The 17,525-nt window shown below is 31.1% G+C and overlaps 1 protein-coding gene across 5 annotated transcripts in view; it reads right to left on the minus strand.

The window, feature by feature from the left end:
• The window catches only part of sona (sol narae metalloprotease), a 60,943-nt gene that overhangs the window by 22,582 nt on the left and 20,836 nt on the right, over positions 1 to 17,525 (minus strand). The window lies entirely within an intron of this gene.

Consider the following 17,525-nt stretch of genomic DNA (forward strand, 5'->3'; position numbering starts at 1 on the left):
AACTTGTATAAAAATCGATTTCTTGTTGCGGAGAACAAAATTGAAAGGAAGCAACGACTCGAACCGTAAATATAGATTCAAAACTTTTTTAACAAAATGTCAAATTTTCGAAAACAAATTTAGTCTCGTGGAAAATTTCCAGACTCAAATCGAAAACGATTTTTATAACGTAAAAAAGTGAAATATGCAATGCTGCATGAACAGCATAACTGTGTTTTTTGATGACAATGAAAATGTTGAAATATCAGTTCGAGTTAATTAAGATATATAAATAAGATTCTGTCATCTTTTTTGTATATAGAGCTAAAGCAGAATCGCGCGAAACTAGCTGAGTTAACTTTAATTAATATTTATGAAAACTATAAATAACTTGTTAAGATTATGATGACCATAAGCTAAAAGGCAAAGTTAGGAAAAATAAAATCGTTAAAAATAAATCGTTACACGAGATCATTCAAAAGATAATAACCTGCATGGTGGCTAATTATGCAAATTAATTTTAAATCATAAAATGTGTTATGTATATTTTGATCTTTCGTAATTTAAATATGGTATATGAACATTTAATGCTTTAAAATGTTCACTATTTAATTTAGTGGTTTATTGAATTATATATTGAGCTATGTGCACATCAAGGCGTAAAATATATCAAAATTCAAACATATTGTTTATAGAAAATATCTTAATTTGTATTTATAAAAAAGAATTATTTGAGAGAAAAATTCTCATGTTAGAGGAATTAATTTATTTTCTTCCGGAGAAATGTTTCGTTCGTAATAATTTAATAGTATAATTTTTCTTAAAAAAAGATATCTAAGCAATTAAAATTCTTTCTTCCTGAACAGTTTACTTTCTATAGTAATTCATATAGTAAATCCTTTCTAAAATTCTCAATTCTAAGGAAGAATTAAGGCCGCAAACCAACGAGAATAACTCGCGGACGCGGAGAAATCTATGAGAGTAAAAGCAACGGGGTTATACACTGAAGCAAAAAAGTGTGTCTTATTGTTTTAATAAGAAATAAAACTTTCCAACCGAGCATAAAAAAAACGACCTTCGTGTGCAACGATAATAAGCAATTTCATATAGGTTACTCTAGATACACCGCGAGAGAACCGAGAATCACACGTCGTAGAAAGAGATCCATTGTGCCGCTTCGTATATGTATATTTTTAATTGAAAGTTGTTATTTATGCTGTCGTTAAGTAATCATAAGATTACATTCAAGCATACGCGGATCTTCATATTATTCTAATTAACGATCAATTCGCGACGTCTACAATAGAAGAAGATAAACATCATTGATTTTATATAGAATAATATACATATTTTTTCAGCCGTCAATATTGATTTTGCATAAAAAAATTATTTTGTTTGATAATTAAAGTTCAAATAATTGTACACTGAAAAAAAATTATTGAATTTGAATAAGTATTTATTCCAATACTACATAATAAATCATTTATTTGAAACTAATAATATTGATTTAATGTGAAAAATATCTGTTTAATATAAGAAAATTCTTTTCAAAACAGATAAATATTTATTTGTTTCAAATAAATAATTTATTAGGCAGTATTGAAATAAATATTTGTGAATTTAATAATTTTTTCAGTGTAGAAGCAACCATAAAATCTTTAAATTACGTAACATTTAATTTGGTGATATGTATATAATTATTATATAATTATTATNCATTTAAAATATGAATAAACAGCGTTCAATTATAGACGAAAATTGTCGCGCTACAGAATTAATTAAAATTGTCATTGCAAATATCGTGCAAAATTATCTGATTCACATAAAACTTTAACAGCTGTTTCTCTAGAATTTATGGATTTATAAAAGAACATTGTGTATATGTGTCATATCGCAAAGATCTAAAAGTCTAGAACATAATTGGTCCGGAAAAAGAAATGCTTTCACCTGGAAACCTGCCAAACAATAGAATGTAAATTCGGCCCATTGTTTTCGTTCTCAGTGTGTTGGTGTGCTGACATCTAATTTGATTCATTGTCGTTTGATTTAATTGTATTAGACTTTAAAATTTTATACAAATAAATGAGATATATCGCAGGGTGTTGAAATTTCATAAAAAGAAAGAATAAAAGAGAATGATTAATTATTTGGAAAGGATGACTAATTTCTACGAAATTGCAAAGGTAGAAATCGCATGTAATACATTGATTTTTTCCTGGCCTTGCAGAAACGAGTTTGCGTCATTGCTGCATTATCAGGGTGACATTTTATTTATCCTATTGCTACTTGTTTGTTAATCGAGCTGAAAAAATATAGCTATTTCACGAAGAAGTCGATTCGTCGACTCTCTAAGAGAGAGAGAGAAAGAGGCAGAGAGAGAGATCAAATTATCTTAAATTATGTTAATAGAAATCACCTCATATCCGAACAAATAGACATGAAATTTAATTAACTCGATCGTTAGTCGGTTTGATGAAATTAGATTCTGCGGTTTGTAGATAAGGCGCAATACGAGATTAGAATACATTTTTCGCAAAAAAGGGGATCCGGCAATCTCGCTACGAGAAAGTGACAGATATTAAATTATCCCAAATGCGTCAAAATACTCGAAAAAAAAAAAAAAATAATAAAAATCACAAAAGGAATGTCACTTTCGCTCGTGACCGCAGAAAAAAAAATTAATTTGGGTCATTATTCCCGATGACGCCTGAATTCGCCATATTGTCGGTTTCAGTGGACGAGCAAAGGCGAATAAATTAATCATCGCGGTCCTCATTCTACGACGGCGTTAATTAACACGAAGAATAATTGCGGGTTATAAATGTCAACGTTACACTCGGAGAACCGAAGACGAAGAGTCAAGTAAAGGGCAACTGGTTTCATCGTATTATTACATGCAGCCGAGAGATGAGAGAAAGAAAAGCGAGAGGAGGATCATCCCGATTGCGAAAAATCATTCCTCGCCTTCCTCGAAGATGCAGCGCGATTTCGCATCCAGCATCTCGAGGGCATCGAGAGGCGGATGGAGTCAAGTCGATTTTTTTACAATCGTATATACCGTGTATATACATATACTCGCTTTCTTTTCGAATTGGAATAGACAGAGATTGCGAACAGTGTTTCGGATTAAGCAATGGAAAGTGGTTCCCCGAGATCGAAATCCGTATTAAATTCTTATCTATCCGCTTTCAGTGCCACGTAACGTTAAAAAGAAACTCTTATAGCTCGTAACTCAACCTCCAAATGTATATAACTTGTGCATTACAATATATCATATACACAATATCATATCCTGTATGTGCAATAGGGGGACCCGTGTACTTATGCAGAGCAAAAACCGCAGATTGCGATAGATAAATTATGAGTTGTTGGCATCGCATCTCAGGGATTAAATTATTTCGTGTCCGCAAAATTACAGATATTTCGAAATTTAAACCGGATATACACACATAGATATATAGATCAAATTCCAGAAATTAAATTCTTATGAATATTGATAGGTATTGTACACATTGTAAAAAAAATTTATAGTGTTAAAAGACTTATATTAATATAAATATATGTAGGTATGCATATTTATCAAATTTTGATTAATAAAAACATTTTATATCTTAATTAATATTAATTTAAATTTTCTTTTATGGTTATTGTCCCATAGAGCAGTTTACTCATTCGTAATAATATAATATATTCCATATCAACATTTTTTCTTCGTATGCAAGGCAATCTATCACATTTTATGTTTCCCAGAAGCTTCCAGTTTTATGTCAAGTCCTAAACATGTTTCATTTTATATTGCTCATATTAAAATAATTCGATACATTTCGAACAATATATGTGACTCGGCGGAAATTTATGATGTTTATTTAGTCGGGGGTCTCTCTTTTACGGCGAGGGAAGAGAAAGAATTGCTAATTTTATTACGGTGCGAATGTGCTCGTTTCGCAAAACGAACGGATACAAACAATGTGGTGAGCTAATCGACAGTAGTTCCATCCTGCGTTCAATGACTTTCCTTCAGTGCGTGTGCTTACGCAGATAACAGGAAGCAACGAAAACTACTTACTTCCGTAATGTGAAAATATCCCGGTTGGGATAAATCGAGTGTCGTGAGAAATCGCGACAGCGCTTTTATAATTACTATAATATAATATCGCTCAAATTTTACAATTTTAGTTGTATAATTCTTCAGTTGAAATTTCATTACAAGATCGTTCACTGAACAAAATTATTGAATTCGAGTAAATATTTATTTCAATACTGCCAAATAAATCATTTATTTGAAATATCAATTAAAATCATTTATTTGAAACTAATAATATTGATTTAATGTGAAAATATTTATTTGATATAAAAAATCTTTTTCAAAACAAATAAATGATTTATTAGGCAGTATTTGAGTTCTGCCAAATATGTCATTTGTTTGAAACTAATAATATTGATTTAATGTGGAAAATATTTATTTGATATAAAAAATCCTTTTCAACACAACGAAATGATTTATTAGGCAGTATTGAAATATAAATATGCATTAATTTAATGACTTTTTTTTAGTGTTGTATCGTTAAAATAAAATAGCTCTTGAAATAGCGCGATTAGAGTTATTTGAAGTATCTTCGATCTTTGATCGCTCATAATTGGAAAATTCAATTCAATATGAATTTGATGAAACTAATATTAGAAATAATTTTCCATTCAGTAATATAGTTGTAGATGATATACGAATACTCATCCTTCCTTTTATTAATGCTATGATACCTTAACAATCTCTCTCGATTTCGCTGTAATCGCGCATTCAATCGTTCGACACGAGATCTTTGCGATGCATTACCAAATGCATTTCTTCGTGAAAACGCTATTGAATCGCGATTAGGTCAATCAGATTCTCCCTCTCTCTTTCTCTTTGCTTTCTACTCGCGAGGAGACGAAATTCTGTTGAATATGCACGCGTCATCAAGAAAGCGATACTACTAAAAAAAAATCGGCACTGTCAAACACGACACAGATATTATTTGTGAATCGATGCATCGAGGATGAAGGAAAAAGACACTGAAAAAAGCGAGGCAGGATTGTATTATGCAAAGTAGGAAGATATTTCGAGAACGCGCCAATGCCACGTCGGTGGAATTAAAGTGAGGCTCTTAAACGAACGTCGAATAACAATTCCAACTCGCGGGACACATGTATCGCGTTTCAAGGCTGCTTCATAACAGCTATTTCTCTATTTTTTACGTCGAAACGATTAATTCTGCTTTCATAGCGTTATTTCGTAGCGATTTTATCTGCGCGGCGCGGCTGATGGAATGACTCCGTAAGAAAGGGTTGTCGAGGTCGGGTTTAATCAACGATACGTGAAAAATCGAGATTGAGAACCGAATAAGAACTGCCGAGTGTCTACGAAACAATATCGAGCAATATCGATCGAATCGTGATCACTGATAAAATATTGACATCTTCTAATAGCTCCTTTCTCTCTAACTTATATACCTTTTTTACCCGGAAAATTTACCTTGAAAATTATGGGACAATATCGTATTAGAAGAATTTTATAAGAGTTTTTTTAATTAATGTTTACCACAATATAATAAATATTGATATACTAAAAAAATAATTAAATTAATAAATGTTTATTTTTTAATACTGCCTAATAAATAATTTATTTGAAACAAATAAATATTTATCTGTTTTGATAAAGATTTTCTTATCAATATCAAATAAATATTTTTTATATCAAATCAATTATCAATATTTAGTTTCAAATAAATAATTTATTAGGCAGTATTGAATAAATATTTATTCGAATTCAATAAAATTTTTTTCAGTATATGTATACAGTAAATTTTACATTATTTTTTACACAATTTTATTTTATAAAACGTATTTTATATATCTTATATATTGTGGTAGATATTAAATATTTTTATTGTGGTAAATATTAATCAGAGAAACTCATAAAATTCTTCCAATACCATAGGGTGTTAAAAAAAGGGTAAAATATTTTAAGAAGATTTAATATGCCCAAAAATAAGTTAAAAAGTCTTAATAAACATGGGTCCGTAAAGGAGTTGTTTTTGAGATATTTGCAATATTATATAGACATAAAAAGAAGATTATTTTGAGCATCTCGTTTAAGATAAAATAAAATACTAGCTGTTATTTATTTTGCATAAATAAAAATAAGAATAAATTTAGAAGAAAAAATAAGAATTAATGAAAATAAAAGATAAAAATAGTTTATATTGTCTTAAAAATAGTTTATTTGCGGATTCATATTTATTAAGTCTTTTCGATTTGTTTCTGGCCGTACAAAATTCCCTAAAAATATTTTATCCTTTTTCTTAACACCCTATACATATTTCAATTGTCAACATATACTCGCAATCATCTATACTGAAAAAAAATTACTAAATTATTAATACATACTTATTGTTAATTAAAAAAAAAACAAATAAATCTATATTTGTTTTGAAAAGGATTTTCTTATCAAAAAATATTATTAGTTTCAAATAAATGATTTATTTGGCAGCATGGAAATAAATACTTATTCAAATAAAATAAATTTTTTTTTTTAATCTTTCCTTAATGCTAAAAGTCGACCAAACTGGCAATCATTTATTATAAATAATTAGTTAAAATACAACGTTTCGGCTATCATTGCAGCCCTTTTCAAGTAAATCAAACGTAAATGCATAATAAATTAATACAGTAAATCAAATTCACTGCATACCACCGATAATATTCACATTGTTTTAATGAACAATGTAGAATTGACAGAAGTAAGAAAGAAATAAATAGATGTTAACAGGTTAGCAAGAAGTAGTGACTAAGATTCTTGCTAACTGTTAACATATATTTATTTCTTTCTTACTTCTGTCAATTTTACATTGTTCATTAAAACAATGTGAATATTGTCGGTGGTATGCAGTGAATTTGATTTATTGTATTAATTTATTATGCATTCACGTTTGATTTACTTGAAAAGGGCTGCAATGACAGCTGAAACGTTGTATTTTAACTAATTATTTGTAATAAATGATTGTCAGTTTGGTCGACTTTTACCATTAAGAAAAGATTTTTATTGATTATTACTGGCGAACCTTAAGGATTATTATCTGTTAAATTTTTTTTTGTGCAACTCCATTTAAAGATAAAATAGCCAATATGTTGTATCTCGATCGGCGAATGGCCAACCCGACATGTGTCTCGCGCAATATGGTTCACTCGCGGTATCAACGCAAAAGTCGGACTTTCTCTTATGGTCTAAACGAGAGGACAGTATGCCATATAAGTGGCTTTTGGAATACACAGCCGTTCTCTCGAGGACGCTCACAGCCGCGAGGCACCGATTCTCATCTTCGTCTTCGCGGACATCAATTTATACCCGATCGCGTCGCGTCGTTTCCGGTTTATCGTGAAAAAATCATTCCTTTGTGAGAGCATGAATGCGGATGATCGAACAGAAACGCAATTACTATACGCGGTGTGTGTGACTGTCATATATTGCCTTGCACATTACGTGTCGTACAACTGACGGATAGAAACTTCAACTGCCAACGGCAATTATTTATCTTTACATGTAATAATAGAAAACAGTCTTACAGAATATGAGCCTTAAAAGACTTGCAAAATAATATTGAGAAAGGGAGAAGGAGAAATATTGACCTTTCTTGCAGCATTATATAATATGCAACATTGTAATGCAACATTGTAATGCAACATTATATGGATATAATTATATGAATAATATATATATATATACATATAATTATTAAATATTTTATAATTAATAATACATATATATATATTTATTTATAAGATATATTATTAAATATAAAATATATATATATATATACTTATAATGATTCATAATCATATATATATATATATATATATATATATATATATATATATACATTAATATACAAGAAGAAATATACCTTGTGATTCACAGAAATGATAATGTTCTGTCATATAACATAATTACAAATAAATTACCAATTTTTGTTGCATGGAATATTTCAATTTTGTTCAGAGATGTATATAAATATCTTAATTCTGAAAATCGTGTTTGCAAGTCTGTGAACATGGGAACATATGAAAATTATGACAAGTCCTTGTGTTGCGTCGACGCCTATTCGATGTTTAACTATGCGTACATCTTTCTTCGAGTCGAGTTACTCGTCTGGTTTCGAAGTTTCCGGTTTATAAAAAGTAAACGCTTAAACGAGGCGTGTATATCGTGACAAGATTATGTCGTCAGAAATAATCTGTTGTGATTCGTGACTACAGGCGCGTCCGTGAAACGACCCGACAGAAACAAATTGAATCTTGCTCTTCATTTTGTTACATCTCTTTCTTCCTTTTCCTTTCTTCTAATAATTTTGATTAATTTTTCATTATTAGTTCTTTCAAGCTCGTTATATATCTTAAGTCTTAAGATATTAAATTATAAACAGATACATATCTATTTTTTTACTTAAACTACTAATTAAATCTCAAATTATTAAATTATTATTGAATTTTTCCATATATTAAATTAAATAATAGCACAAAGTGATATACTTGTGGATATATCTGGATTTATTTTTAAATCGCACACATTAAAAAGATTTGATAAAAAATGTGATTCGTACACTGAAAAAGAAACGATTAAATTAATCAATATTTATTTCAATACCTAAATCATTTATTTGAAACTAATAATTTTATCTGTTTTGAAAAAATATTTTTTACGTCAAATCAATATTATCAGTTTCAAATAAATGATTTATCAGACAGTATTGAAATAAATACTCATTCGAATAAATTTTCTTTTCACTGTACTTATATATATATATTTTTCTTTTTTAATTGAAAGAGCAAGCAGATAATGATCTAAAGTTATTTCTCTCTAATTATCTCTGTCGTTTCATCAGGCCGAGACTTCTGTCCTCTGTCTCTCAGGGACATGTTTGCGGTTTGAAATCGCTCCTTCCCGCGTTTCGCATTCCGCACGCATTCCGCAACTTGTCGCCGATATATGGGAACCACTCCGCCTTGATGCATTTTTCACTCAGCTGCGATTGGCTCTCAAGGAGCCCGGAAATCGATTTTATGAGAATCACGAATGTGTGCCGTTCCCTCGGACAAAGATAATCGAGGTCCTGTCGTTTGATCAACAACCTCCCTCGAAAAAAAAATATATATATATAAGTGTGTGTATATAGGAAATGCGTTTTGAACGAGGACTAATGGATAGTACGGGCGAACTTCCGGCGAAAGAAGTTTCCTTTCACCTTCGCGGAGTCTCTGATTTTTAGTCACCTTGCGTTTTCTCTCACATGTCGAATTGCACTTGCATTCCGCTGCAATAAATGCAATATGCAATTGCCACCATTACTGATTAGTAAGAAATATGGACGTTGAAATTATTTTCATTTCTGCAATAAAATATTACTCTTCGTCGGTTGTATTTTATGAACATTTTAATATGTCGTAATGAGATAAATAAACTTGTGAATGTGCAGTCTAACATCTATAATAATACTATTAAATACTATTAAAGGAAATTGGAGTCGATATTTGTCAAGCAAATAATTAATCTAATCATTTTGCTCTTTCCTCTCACGCTTTCTCAAATAAAAATAGAATATTAATTTTTTTTAGTTTGTATATATGCCTATAAATGACAAAAATATAAATATGTTCAATGAAATCTTCTACCTTGCATATTAATATGTGTAACATCTCTCCTACACGCGTTGAAATCTCCGGAAACTTTAATGAGTGATAAGCAATATAGTACGTATTCGCAAAGCAATGAAGATTTTAACGAGCGCAATAGCAATGAATCTGCTGGTATACATTAATAAAGTTGAGCTTTTCAGTAAAAATAATTCAAAGAAATTCAATATTTGTCAAGCAAATATTTAATTTTTCTCAAACAAAAATGAAGCATTAATTTTTCTTTAGTTTGTACTTAATTGCCTATAAATTATAAAAATATTATTTGAAAATTATGAAAATAAAGTAAAAATGATTTTGTACAATTTAACAATGACTTTAACTATCGGCATTTAATATTTTTCGAGTCACGAACTAATCTCGTAGTACGTGTTGAAAGATTAGCAACGAAGATTTTAACAAGCGCAATAACAATGATTCTGCTGGTATACATTAATAAAGTTGAGCTTTTCAGTAAAAATAATTCAAAGAAATTCAATATTTGTCAAGCAAATATTTAATTTTTCTCAAACAAAAATGGAACATTAATTTTTCTTTAGTTTGTACTTATATGCCTATAAATTATAAAAATATTATTTAAAAATTATGAAAATGAAGTAAAAATGATTTTATACGATTTAGCAATGACTTTAACTATCGGCATTTAATATTTTTCGAGTCACGAACTAATCCCATAGTACGTGTTGAAAGATTATCACGTTTCGGTAGCGTTAAAGAAACAGCGGATAGGCGATTAATGAACTTCTTATCTAAAATCGGAAGTCGTGCGTGTCGCGTAATGACGTACATTATTTTATACTATGATTAAAGCCGGCTCTCCTCTATCTGTGTCACCGCAAAACCGGTCTACGACGACAATTCGCGAAATCACGATCGAGATATCATCGAAACATCATTTTCTAAAATCTGTAAATTCTCTTTCTACGCATATCTAAATCAATCTATGTGCGTTATAAATGCTAATATAAATAATCATGTAAATATCGTACACGTGTGCGAGCATATTTCCGTATTACGTATACATCTGGAAAGAATATATTACGCCATCGTGATATTTTTACGATTAACGCCGTTTGATAGAAAAATATTTTAACGCTCGCACATTAATTTAATCATACAGCGGTAGCCGACAAAAGTTTGAAATATTTTTATTTTCTCTAAATTCCCTGCAAGAGATTTTAAAAAAATTTACAGTACAATATTTGTTCGTAAAATATTTTGAAAAATTTTTAATATATTTTTTCTAATTTTTTTTTTGCAAATTTTTTTTATTTAAGGAAAAATTATTCAAGTCTTAGACGAGAAGAGAGCGTTGCCATGTATTTTTATGATATAGATGATTCAATGTGTATCGTATGAATGACAAGTTAAACTCTGTTCGGATGAGGATCACCGACACACTTATCACTTTGACAGGATAATTCGTTATTTCAAGTTCCATTGAAAGATTTGCGAATCAATGAATGCCGTGACCACCCAAATTTGCAAAACTCATAAAAACCGGTTTTCTCACATAGATGTACAATACATCTAGGTATAGGATATCGTCAGATATCCTTAATATATATACCCTCGGGGGAAAAAGAAAGGCATATTCCGAAATGGAAATGCAGTGACTAAACACCAATTTTGTCAGTTTTACTGCGGATTGTGACGTCATATGCTGGCACTCGATCGACCGGACTCGGGATTCTACGAAATTAAAAAAACATATATATATGTAAAAAAGTGCGACACCGGAGACGAAAAGCGCGTTAATGCATTCACTTTTGTAGCTTCTACCTATTAAGTGTCGCCTCCGCGTTATGGATCGCGACAGCAAAAGCTTCTCCCGTTTACCCCTCATTAGTTAGTCAATGCAGAAAGACAGGGACACTATTCCAGGTTAATGGGAATAGTTAGGAGAAAAAAAGGGGATCGCACGCAGGGGTCTGGCAAACGGGCACCGAACTGTCTGAGAGGATTCGCGAAAACATTTCATTATAATTTCGTGTCCTTCTGTTTTTTTCCTCTCTCTTTCTCTCTTCATCGTATATATTTCACAGACCGGTTGTTTGCGTTTCGCGGAAAAATACCATTTCGCAAGAATTTCGCTCTTGTTAGTATATATCGGCTATTTCGATAGCTATACATATATATATATATATATTTCATAGGCGCAGCTAACTTTTATTTTTACATACGAGATGTTAGAAATTAAACAAACGTCGAATTTTATTTTCTCTTGTAATAATAAAATTTATAGAAGTGAAATTTATGAATTAGAAAAAAATAAAAAAAAACTGATATACGTACACATACACTCATCGTTATCGTTATATAAGCCGCATAAGTTAATGCAGATTTCGTAGGTCGCGACAAAGCTTTCTCTCTAATGATATAAACGACTATGCGTTTACATAAGGAATACTGTGTTTATGACATTTAGCAAACAAAGCATAATATGTCGTGTAAGAGAACCTTTCTAATCAAGTTTCAAAATATTTGTCCACGTTGTTTAAAGCTGACCGTGATTTGCGCTCTTACAATTTTGTTGTATGCTGGTTAGTCTGATTGATTATTATAAATATCGGTTCTTTATCAAATTCAAATTAATTATATAATATAATATTTCAGAAGATACATTTGACGTCCATTCATTTCTGTAAATATTAAAGATACTAAAAATGTAAATATATGTAGGCTAAATAAATTTAAGACAGATATTTTATTTTAATGAATTGATTAGTCAATTTGTCCCGTTTGAAAAAAATAAAATTCATGTACCTACTATAATTTAATTTTAAGAATTGTATACACTGAAAAAAGTGACTAAATTAAGTATTTATTTCAATATTGCCTGATAAATCATTTATTTAAATCAAATAAACATTCATTTTGTTTTAAAAAGAATTTTCTTATATCAAATAAATCTATTTTTCACATCAAATCAATATGATCAGTTTCAAATAAATGATTTAATTGGCAGTATTGAAATAAATACTTGTTCGAATTCAATAAATTTTTGTTCAGTGTAGCTATATAAATTTTTTGTAAAGTCTTCTTAGTTATTAATGCTGATGCATCTTAGTATTCTTCTAGAAAAATTATACAACTAATTAGTAATTATGTAACAATTGTATAGTTATTTCTTACAGCTAACTGAATAGTTGTAATATATCATTGTCTAGATTCGTACATAAATTCGCGTGTAGTTAAAATAAATTTATAGCGCAAGTCTATTCGCATCAGCAATATGCAACATTTGATCTCTCATTGCGATTTGACTTTTGCGTCCGTCTGCGGTGAATATAAGTACCGCTCCTTTCAGATAACTCGACATTTGCAATACTATATAAAATTACCATTATCAGAATCTGATTGAATTGCTTACGTAACGTACGTCGTAAGTGGCAAGGCCAAATTTTGCAAGAGATAAAAATCTTCATGCTCACCGCGATGATTGCGATTGCGGAAAAATTCAATCTTTTATTCATCCGGTCAATCCTCGATATTACAAAATGTTTACACGTGTCTTTTAATATTTCCCATGCATTGCAGTTCAACACGATCTTATCTTATCCGCTTATTCACTACAACCATTTTTCACAATCATTATTCATGATTCAATTAAGTTTAGTAATCGACAATATCGATCTAATACAAGTGACACTCTTTCATTCATTCTTTCTTTTTTTTCTGGACGTTTTTTTTGTCTTCTCTTAATTTATTACAATTCTACATCCCAAGAAAACGTCAACCAAGTTGATCGCCTTGAACGCGGATCGAAACTTGGGTCGTTTTCTTGTGCGAGAGAAGTTGTATGTGTAAATCACGATTCTTTATATTTGTTTGCTATAAATACAATTTTTAGGTTTATCGAGCCCCGACATATGTTCTTTCAGGCTATCAGAACCAGAGATCAATATATTTTTAAATTATTGACTGTTATTGATATGCAAAGTGTCCCAGACCTACCCGACTATGAGCTTTTATGTTCACGACTATTATTTGACCAGTCACGATTTTTTCCCCGACGTAAAGATGCATAAAGAGAATAATCTTCATTAGTTGCAAGGAAAAAATTGCCTACTTAAGATTAATTCAATTGTGTAGATGCAAAAATTTCAAAGAAACTTCGACGTAGATCCATATTTTGGAAATCAATTTAAAAACACAAAGATATTTATAAAAGTTTGTAATAATAATTTCCCTCGATATTTTTGTTGCTGAAAAATAATCGATTTCAGAGATTCGTCAAAGAAAATCTGCGTCAACAGAAAATTGCTTGCTAAGTTTAAGTCACTTTATATTCGTAAATTGAGACTTTAATGAACGTTAGATATGATAGAATAATCGAGAAATATGACACAAGATGAGATGGAGAGAGACTCACATGATCGACGGCACTCATATGAAACAGTGTCGCACTTCAGGGAGAGAGACCTATCCGAGTTGGATTGACAGACATGAAGACACTATCAAGATCTGTCAGGATCTATTACTTATATATACGTGCTTCTATGGTTATATTTTTTTCGGGAAACACGTGATCTTGAGGGACATCACCCACTGCGCATGGCAATAATTTCCGAGAGACGGATGAGACGGACCCGGTGGTGGAATGATATAGTATTTGTCGAAAGTGTATTTTTTTGCTCACGTGAACTGGTTCTACCCGTTTGTGCACTCACGAGCACAATAAAGCAATCGAGACTCTTCTTTTTCTTTTTCTTTTTTTCCCTTTTAATCTTTCTTCCTGCGGATTGCTCTTAACCGCAAAATGGGGATATAAGTTGTCGATCGCCGGCAATTTCCCCTGACAGTGTTCCACGAATCGGTCAATATTATTCTAATCAGACACGCTTAGGGGCGCTTGCCTCACATCTTCGGCCGCAAACGTGTTTTCGAATTGAATTATTAGGAAGGAGATAAAAAAGAGAGAAAGAGAGAGAGAAAGAAAAAAAACTTGTCCCGCGCCCAATGAGAGAAGAAATTATTTAAGTATACTTTGACTTCTTTTTTATACATTCGCCTTAATTAGTCGCCAATTCGTCGAATCATGCCATTAATATTGAGATGTCTGTCTCCGAGATTGACTTTTGTAATCGCGATCTCCGTTCGATACCGAGTTGCTACGGAGCGATAAAAATGTATCTTTTTGTGAACTGCAGAAAATAAAATCGTCGAGTCTCGCGGCTATATTTTATGCATATATATTTTATCGGGGAGTCCATTAATACGCATAATTAACGTACATTAATTATCGTGATACTCGCGGTACGTTTTGCATCTTCAGAACTCATTCGAGTTAAAGATTATACGCGACAGTTATTTGCAAATTATTGTGCCAGATTGTAATACATTAATTAATGTGTAAAATAGCGATAGATAACGAGTTATCTAAATAAAATTATCTAGATGATCATGTAAATGAAACTTTGACGTCGTCTTATCTTTATATAGATAATAAAAATATGTATTATCTATATCTATACATCTTAGATGAAAGAAAGTATTATCTATATTAAATTATCTAGAATAATTTTCAGATAATTTTGATTTAGAATCACAGCACATAAAAATACTTAAACAGTAGAACTTAAGCAGTAAGCAATAAACATTTATAAATAAAAATATGAATACATATATTTTATAAGCAGTCTTAAAAATGATTATCTAGAGAATTATCTAGACAAATTGCCATATAATTTTATCTTTTATCTAGATATATTTAAAACAAAATCATCTTCATCTTATCTAACAATAAGAAACGAATTTACATATTTTTATCTCATCTTTATTTAATTAATTTTTAAATCACTTAAGCACAACACCGAAAATAGCGAAAGATAACGAGAGATATACCGATGAATTAATTTACGGTATTCGCAATAATGTATCCGCGTCACCTCATCATAATAATAATTATCTCGACAACTTTGTGCATCTAACAATAAGAAACGAATTTACATATTTTTATCTCATCTTTATTTAGCTAATTTTTAAATCACTTAAGCACAACACCGAAAAAAGCGAAAGATAACGAGAGATATACCGATGAATTAATTTACGGTATTCGCAATAACGTATCCGTCACCTCACCATAATAATAATTATCTCGACAACTTTGTGCGATTAGTTTCCGCGAATTCCTCACCTGTCAACGTAATAACGTCTAATCGCTTCTCGGACGACTCGATATATGTATATACGTATGTATATATTTGTGTGTACATGTGTGTGTGTACGAGTCGAACGAGTCTAACTACTTTGTGCAAGAGGTAAGTGACCTTTCGTGTACCCGATAATCGGGTGGCTTCAGAGAAATTTGCGATTACGTAAAGGATGTCACCTCTATACAGGGGCTGCACACCCGCAATCGCGCCTTGCCGTTATGTAAGATGCAACGATGCAAAAGTCACTCATGCGGGATCTATCTGCGCAAGGACACTCTCGGAAAGCCGCGGAGTTTTCAGCTTGCGAGCGACGCAATCGTCGTCGTGTTTTGTGCAACGTTAAAGACCTCGACAATGAGGACAGATACTATACCCAATCGGTTCGCACACATGTTTCTACATACGCGGGATTGGTTTACATCATACAGCTCGGTTTTATCGCTTTAAACAGTTGCAGGAAGAAGAGTTGCAGCTTCTCTTAACGGGACAGATGGAAAAATAAAATTAACATTTTGCACAATCTATTTTGCACGTGTATTTGCCATGACAGGATTTTTTCAGGGGAAGACATATTTAAATTTTTTTCTTTCTTCATTTTTTTACTTTAATTTTTTAGATTAAATACGCAAATAAATTTCAGTGTTTATTTAAAGGGAAAGCAAATGCTTAATTTTTTTTACTAATTCCCATACATGGGCGTCCGCAAGATTTTTTCCAGGAGAGGGCGTAATGAAATTTTTGTGTTCTTTCTTAATCTTTTTTAAATTTAATTTTTTATTTTTATTTTTTTATATTAAATATGCAAATAAATTCCAGTGTTTCAAAAAGAGAGCAAATGCTTGATTTTTGTTTACTGATTCCAAGAGGGAGAGGAGACAAATGCCCTCTCTTGCTTCCTCCCTGTGGACGTCAATGATACTCGCATTAAAAGCAATTTTCAGATTTTATATCAATGCAAAATTTTAAATTAATTTCTTTCGAAAACTCTTGTATTGAATAATTCAAGTCGAGATAAATAAGATGTATTGTACAAAGTTTCTTTTAAGAAAATTTATTGCATCTAATAAACAATGATAATTGATGGATTGCGAAATTTTAAATTAATTTTTTTCGAAAACTTGTATTGAATAATTCAAAACGAGATAAATAAAATATACAAAATTTTAAGAAAATAAAAAAAATTAATGCTCTAATAAACAATGATATGTATATATTGACTGATTGCAAAATTGAAAGACAAACGAGAATTCGATGATTCACGTTAAATGTAATTGACATAATTGTCGACATAATTACCGATACAAGATTCGCGAGTGCTTACAACGGCAATTTGATCTCGATGCGTGTGCCTCGTCATCATGTTAATTGGATCAATTTGGCAGGTCGATTCGATTCGCAATGTTAATTCGACAAGGGTCTCCGTTGCGACGCGACAACCTTGACCCGTATCGAACTAGATCGATCCTCAAAGTAGGCAAGTTAACTACGTATGCATATTTCGCAACGCCGTTTCCAACACCAATTTCACTTCGACCGTGACTCGAGTCGGAAAGTGATGTGGCCTCACGCGCGTATAGTGTGTTCTCGTTCTTTTCATACCAATAGAATACATACCTTCTCCGAACAGCGCGATTTAAGCCATTTATTAATCACTCGATATTTATT

Source organism: Nylanderia fulva, unplaced genomic scaffold (assembly GCF_048542155.1).
Source record: "Nylanderia fulva isolate GAGA-0341 unplaced genomic scaffold, ASM4854215v1 Scaffold7, whole genome shotgun sequence".
In the NCBI taxonomy this organism is placed as follows: domain Eukaryota; kingdom Metazoa; phylum Arthropoda; class Insecta; order Hymenoptera; family Formicidae; genus Nylanderia; species Nylanderia fulva.